Genomic DNA, 7,574 nt, shown 5'->3' with positions numbered 1-7,574 from the left:
GACAAGTAAGCTAGTTATGTGTTATCTATGATTGCAGTTCGGCATATCAACAGAAAAGAGGACATATTTGCATGCATATTTTGAGGTTTTTAGTGCATGACTATCCGAAGCCTTGTAATAAAACATTTTGTATTATGTATTACTAATCTAACATTTTTCCACATCTTTTCTTTCAATATCCCTGTTCTGCGCCTAAACAGTTTTTAAAATATTATACAACCTTTTTAATTTTGCACTCTAATCACGCATAGAGCCGGATATTATGAGGAAAACGGAAATGTTAGCTTTTTTGACCATTATATGTTTTCCTTATTCAAGTACGACCTTCATTTTCCTGTACTAAATTGTGAAACGAAAGAAGTACCTTTAGAACATACACTACTTTTTAATCCTAAGTACCTTTACAACATACACTACTTTCGAATCCTATTCCGTCTGCCGCTGGTTGTCTTTATTGGCTATTGAACCGGTGTCTTAGTATACCAGAGCCGCTACCTCTCTGGCTCCGACAGTTCTGCACGTGGCCAAAATAATGTTGCCAATTTGTCGTGGGTTTAACCGTATACAGGTACACTAAGAATAAACAGAAAAAGCAAGCGAATTTAATCGAAATGAATTGCTTAAGAAATGCTGAATTTTCATGGCTTTTTTAAACTTTCCGTGTAAGAAAACTATACAAAAGTGTTTTTTTTTTTTATTTTGTTTTGCCTGGAGTAACCAAAACTGCAGAAGGAGAATCAAGTTCTTCGGAACATTTTTAGTTTGTTATGTTCTAAACAGTGGATGTTCCCACACGCAAGACATCAGCAACTCTGTTCACCACACTGGTCACAGGAAGAAGAGGACCTCCATTATCGCGCTAGTTCTCGAAATATTCATGAAGTCTGCATATAAATTCTCGGTTTTGTCCTTTATACACTCCTATTTTCTTTGGCTTCGGTTCTGAAGAACTAACCATTGTCACCAATTAAATACAACAATATTCTTAAGAGCACACCCAAAACACCCAAAAAGGAAAGGAAACAACTCAAAGTTGCAATAATCGAATACAATCTCAAAGTACTTTTCACTCAACTATGCACAAACGAAAGGAAGAAGAAAGAGTGGCAACAACGTCTGCTTTCCGTGTCAACGCGGTGACAGCTCGGTAACTTATTGGGTCTTGTAGGGGGGGTGTCAGTGTAGTATAAACCCTCGCTTTCTTTTTCGCATAGCTGTCAGAGCCAGGGATACAGCGGCTACAGTATAGTGGCCAGCATGTGCAAGTTGTGCAATATTCGTTGCCTAACCAATATCAAGTTCCTGCAAAACTTGTCATGTGTAGTACGGATTCAAGAAATTCAAAAAGGCAGACAAAAAAGCATCATCTCCAATCAAGAAATACTTTATTATCAATTTCAGATACTCTATTAAATTCTAATATAAGTTTATTACTCAATGTTAGAGCCATTAACGGCCATGTACATAACGTTATTTTAACGGTAGTAGCATTCGAAAATGTAACACTATGCAATATTAGGAGTTACACCGCTGAACACTAGTTCACAGATTAAATTACACATGAAATGAAATCATTAAGCTTTACATCGCATGGTTATGCCAGTTAGGCTAAAGGACACTATGATGATGAGAAATGAATGGAATGATGGGAAGAATAGTGGGAGGAAACGGGAGAACCATGAGAAAACCCACACATGGTGCTTCTCCACCACAAAGTTCACATGGTGCGAGTTGGGACCGAACCAGGGACTCAATGCACCAGAAGTGAACGCTCTACTACTGATCAACGGTAGCCCTTTTGATATTTTAAGAATGTCCTTTAACAAGAAAGAAAAAACAAAAAAGAAAATGAAATGAAATCTTTGAGTTTTACGTCCCGCGGTTATGCCGGTTAGGCTAAAGGAGACTGTGATGATGAGAGATGAATGAAATGGTGGAATGAAATAGTGGGAGGAAACGGGAGAACCCCGAGAAAACCCACGAGCACGGTGTTTGTCCACCACAAAGTTCACTTGGCGGGGGCTGGGATCGAACCCGGGACCCCAAGCACCAGAGGTGAACGCCCTACCACTGAGCCACCGCGCCCCCCCCAAAAAAAAAGTGACGAGAGAAAATTAGGTACAAAGATACCACACAGGGTCGAAATAATTTCAAATAAAACTAAACTGATGTGTCCTTAGTATAAAGAGAAACAAACTTTTTCCCAGGCTTCTGAGTAGGAGGTAAAGAAATCGAACTTTCTATCGATAAATAACATTAAATTCAAATAAGCTACAATAAAAGAAACAATTGAGCATTGGTTGTTCTCGAGGGAAGTCAGAATATTAAAAATATACGTTTCATTGGCATAAGCTAAGGAAGTTGATAGACAATTCATTGTTAATGTATTATACTAAGATTAGTACGGTACATTAAGTTTTCATCTATTGGACGGTGGTGATAAAATGGCAATTCCTTCCGATGCGACTTCGCTCAAGAGCAGCCACTGGAGTTTTAAATTCCTCTTGTACATGTAAAAATGAAAAGAAATCTTTAAGTTTAACGTCCCACGTTTATGCCGGTTAGGCTAAAGGAGACGGTGATAATGAGAAATGAGTGGATAGGGTGGAATGAAGAAAGTGGGAGGAAACGGGAGAACCCCGAGAAAACCCACGAGCACGGTGTGTCCACCACAAAGTCCACACGGCGCGAGCTGGGATCGAACCAGGGACCCCAAGCACCGGAGGTGAACGCTCTACCACTGAGCCACCGCGCCCCCTCTTGTACATGTAAGTTCACGATCCTCGTTTATTTGTATACCTACTATCGCTGACGCGCCTGCTCCCTACGGATACACCCCTCCCAACTGCTCGAATATCCCTCTACCCTTCTGCCCTCAATCGGTTAAATAGAGGTCGTGCTTTTTAGTGGCCACCTAGCACAATTTGATTCATCTTTTATTCACGGAAGTTTTTTTATGCCACATGTCCTACTATATTTATACTGAGCCTTCCTCAAGTCATCTGCATTCAGGGGTATAGGCAGAAGTTTTATCTTGGAGGGGCCCATCGCTTTTGAAGCGGGAGCAGCTACAATGTACAAAGCAAAAAAAAAAAAAAAAAAAAAGTGTTACAGGTAGTGATTTGAAACCTGAAGAAACAGGAAAATTTGGTTTCCGTCCACAAAAATAAAACACTGCTCATTTATTTATTTGCTTTTATCACCATAAATATTATGTACCAGTTAGTTTTAAGTATGCGTAACCAAGAACTACTGCCAGGACCAAACGTTATACCTTTGTGCATAACTATTTCAATTTAGGCTCTTTTACACAGAATCTATCTACAGAAGACGGGAAGGTTCTAGAACACATGTTTCCCTATATGGATTAGTAGCTAGATTGATTCCTTTCTGTACACCAAAGTTTGATGTTTAATCCACATAGTATTGACGAACGAGCGTTAGCGTGTGAAGGCGGGTTAGATCCCCGCTGGGGCACGTTCTTTTCTGTCTTTATTACAGCTAAATGAGAACGAGGACCTGTGTTCTAGAATCTTGCCCATAAACTGATTTTTTTTAAATTTCACTTAATTTCCTGACAAAAATATTTATTCATTATTTGTGACTAAAATAAAAACACCATAATTATTTTACTAACAGTTATATCTCGCTTCCTGTTTTACATCAAGTTGCGCAAAAAAAAAAAAAAAAAAAAAGCGAATGAGATCCGAACTGAGAAACGGAATAAAAACATCGTTTTTCACCAAATTTTCCAGTTGATAAAAATGCATTCTAAACCACTAGTTACAGCATATAAAAAATATAATGTACTTACAAATCAGTTTAGCACCATTATTTAGGCCTAATGGTAGTATTTACAGTAGCTTTTTAAAACGGTGATATTTTTCCATCAGTAAGAATCGGTAAACTTTGTTATTTTTAAATGACTGAAACGAAGTAATCTAATGGCAATGTTTGGTATTTGGGTGCTTAGGAAATCATCTGGGGGGGCTGGCCTCGATGGAACTCCTATGACTACACCCTTGCTGCATGCACTATCTAGTAAGCTCCTCATTTAGTGCATGCTCTGTTAAAAGAAATACAAAACTTTATTCTGACCTAAAAATGTAAGAAATGTGTCAAAATTTGGTAGAACCGTCTGCTCGAATAATGCTGAGTATCAAGTTTTCTTCTCTTAGACACTAGTAATAAAATGGTAATCCTTTCCGGTGTGACTTCCCTCAAGAACCGCCACTGGAGCTTTAATCCCTCCTGCACTCTGGTGATGAGACGGGGTCCTGAAGATTAACGTGTAATCATTGTTCGTAGTTTCAGTGAAATTTTCCTAATCTAGGAAAATTTCAAAAGTAAATTTAGCGAAAAGGGAAATTTTATGATAAAACGTCAAAATCTAGGGAAATTCTCGCACTGACTTATTAAACAATATAAATGTTTAGTTGTTGACTTGAGTTTATCGTCCCTTTGCGTAGCGAGGCTATATGAGACGGGACCTACTGATTAACGGGGAAGGTTCTAGATTACTGGTCCCCCATGTAGATTAGTAGCTGGGTTGGTTTCTTTCTCTACTAAAGTTTATACATTTAATCTACACAGTATTGCCGAGCGAGCGTTAGCGAGTGAAGGCGGGTTAGAGCCCCGCAGGTACGTTGTTTTCTGTCTTTATTATTGCTCAATGGGAAGGGGGACCAGTAATCTAGAACGTTGCCGATTAACGTGGAATCCGAACCACATGAGCTCCCGCCGGGAATCGAACCCGGATCTCCCACGCCAAAGGCACGTACGAAAACAGTTTAGCCAAGAAGGAGCTCAATATAAATGTTCCATTTTATCTTTGGTTCTTCAGAAATAAACCAATGCAATAGCCAGAGTTTAGTGTGTATTCAAAGTAGCATAATTTGCGTCAATTGTTGACTGGATGTTTTTTTCTTTAAAAAAGTTAGAAACGAAAAGGAAATGAATAAAATAAATGTAATTCATACTTCCTTCAATATATTGTCTAACTAAATTAATCTTACAACATACCGTGCATCATAGGAATTAAACACTCAACAAACTAGGGAAAGAGCTCTTTGTGGCTAACGGTTAGCGTATTCGCCCTTGGCGTGGGAGACCTGGGATCGATTTCCGGCGCATGCTGATGTGGTTCCATGTTAATGAGTAGGTCCACGTCTCATATAACCTCGCTGCTAAACGGGACGTTAAACTTAAAATCAACTCAATCAACAAACTAGGGAAAATTTGACACGAAAAGGGAAAATTCTGTTTCAGCCAAGGGAATTTTTTTTAAGAGAACCTACGAACACTGTGTGGGATACGAACTATGTGAGCTCCAACCTGAGTTACCCACAAAAAAAGTTACATGCGCTAAACACACACCCACGAACGAACATTTTGAGTTCATGGGGCATTACTCGAGCAGACAGTTCTACCAAATTTTCACACATTTCTTACATCTTCAGGTCAGGTTAGAGGTTTGTGTTTCTTTTAGCAGAGAATGCACTAAATGAGTAGCTCCATTACTACTTGCAGACTCACTTTACGGTGTCTGACTGTAAATAGTGTGGATGTATCGTAAAAACTAAAGTGCATAAAGCATGAACCAAATTGTGCCAGGTGCTCACTAAAAACCAAGAATGTTATCTAACCGAGTCAGAGCAGGAGCGCAGCAGCGGGCCCGACGGTAGCGAAGGGTGCGTCAGCGAATGGGGTATACGCATAAACGATGGTAGTAGAAGAGCACACTTACACATACAAAACTTACACTATCACTCAAAATTCAACTCAATACGCTCTACACTAATAGTAATTACTTTTATTCACACTCTCATTCCTTTATGAAAAATATTTCACAACGTATTTTACATATGAATTTCCTATTTGGTATAGGGCTAACCCGTTTGCTCGAGCAATCCTTTCCCTGGGGCTATATAGCTAGAATAACCCGTATTCTACGTAGAGTCGCTCGAACGTGAGATTCTTAGCTCGAACCTGTAGTCTTCCCGTACCCGTCTCACAGCAACATTTAGGCAAGAGCCCAGATATCTACATTTAGTTATAATAATAGAAGATAACATGCCCTGAGGAGTTTTAACCTGCCTTCACTCGCTATCGCTCGCTCAGCAATACCATGTGAATTGAGTATTGATAAAGGTAACTCTTTACTTTGGGCAAGACAGTGATATAATGTCAGTACATATTATTGCCAAGCGAGCGTCAGGCGTGTTAGAGCCCCGCAGGGCACGTTGTTTTACTTCTTTCCTTCTTGGAAACTGTAATTATAATTGCGGGAACCGGTTCAGATTCATTGCTTATTGTCACTGCCTTGCCCAAAGTAAAGACTTGCCCTGATAAAGAAAGGAACCAAACTGGATACTAACCTGCCATGAGGGTGAGCATTCTATAATCTTCCCCAATATTTATTCTGTTAAATTTACTTTGTATCGTATAATGAGTTGCTATAGTAACATTTTCCAACTTTTATCTCCTAATATGCAATTACCCAAAAGCCAACCCTCACCACAAATTTTCCTGTTAGTTAACTCTAAATGCGTCCGTGAACCTTTATTCCGTGCCCAAATTAGGCAGATGTTGAGGCTGGAAATGGTAACAACCTATGCCTGCTCCGTTCATTATAGGGTGCACAATACAGCTTCCCCACTAAGAAACACTTTCTAAAGCAATAAGAGTATACTTGGCACATGAATATAAGTATGTTCCCCTAAAACAGGAGAGTACGACAAGCTGTACTTTAATATACGCCTGAGATAATATGAATTATGTTCACTGTTTTAGAAATTGAATTACTCCATTACATAAAACTCTATCATAATTTTGTTTAAGTTCTAAAATATTAAACCTACCTTTAAATAAATCTATCATATCTTCGAGTTCCTATTTCGCAGAAAATTAGCTCTGGAACAAATCAAATTTAAACACTCGAAAACAAAAATAAACTCTCTTCATAACAAATGGCGGACGAAGTTTATGCTGATTCTAATGTCATTGTGCGCATGCGTAAACATGGAATAGCTGAAACAACTATACTTTTCTTTTAATGGAACTATAAAGATGATCCTTATGACAATAAAATCGTTAACTATGTAATATTTTTCATACAGCACATATGAAATTTCTCGTATCATTCTGGTAACATAGCAAATAAGATTAATAATTTTTATGTCACCACAATTATATTTCCAACTACAATGCCAATTTTAACTATATTTTTTATGGTTCTCAAAACCTTACTCGTTTTTAGAGTGTTACTTCAAAGACAAACTCAAATGTTACATTATAAATTGATACCACTTCGTAGTATCTCTTAACAGACACAGTCACTTTGGGCAAGATGGCTTTGAATCCGAAGATTTGGAAGCGGGGTAATAATTTCCTAGGAAACTTTTACCCCCCTGTGGGTTATTCGTTACTTCAAAGACAAACTCAAATGTTACATTATACATTTATACCACTCCGTAGTATCTCTTAACAGACACAGTCACTTTGGGCAAGATGGCTTTAAATCCGAAGATTTGGAAGCGGGGTAATAATTTCCTAGGAAACTTTTACCCCCCTGT

At 38.5% G+C, this 7,574-nt stretch overlaps 1 long non-coding RNA gene across 1 annotated transcript in view; it reads right to left on the bottom strand.

The window, feature by feature from the left end:
- LOC145665977 (uncharacterized) overlaps window positions 1-7,023 on the bottom strand; it is a 17,239-nt gene extending 10,216 nt beyond the window's left edge. Inside the window, exon 1 of the long non-coding RNA XR_014127681.1 lies at window positions 6,861-7,023. This is a non-coding gene — a long non-coding RNA (uncharacterized LOC145665977). The remainder of the gene's footprint in view (window positions 1-6,860) is intronic.
- Window positions 7,024-7,574: the final 551 nt, after the last annotated feature.

Source organism: Thermobia domestica, chromosome 1 (genome assembly GCF_964235325.1).
Source record: "Thermobia domestica chromosome 1, izTheDome1.hap1.1, whole genome shotgun sequence".
Taxonomy (NCBI): domain Eukaryota; kingdom Metazoa; phylum Arthropoda; class Insecta; order Zygentoma; family Lepismatidae; genus Thermobia; species Thermobia domestica.
This window is presented reverse-complemented; position numbering and strand designations above follow the sequence as displayed.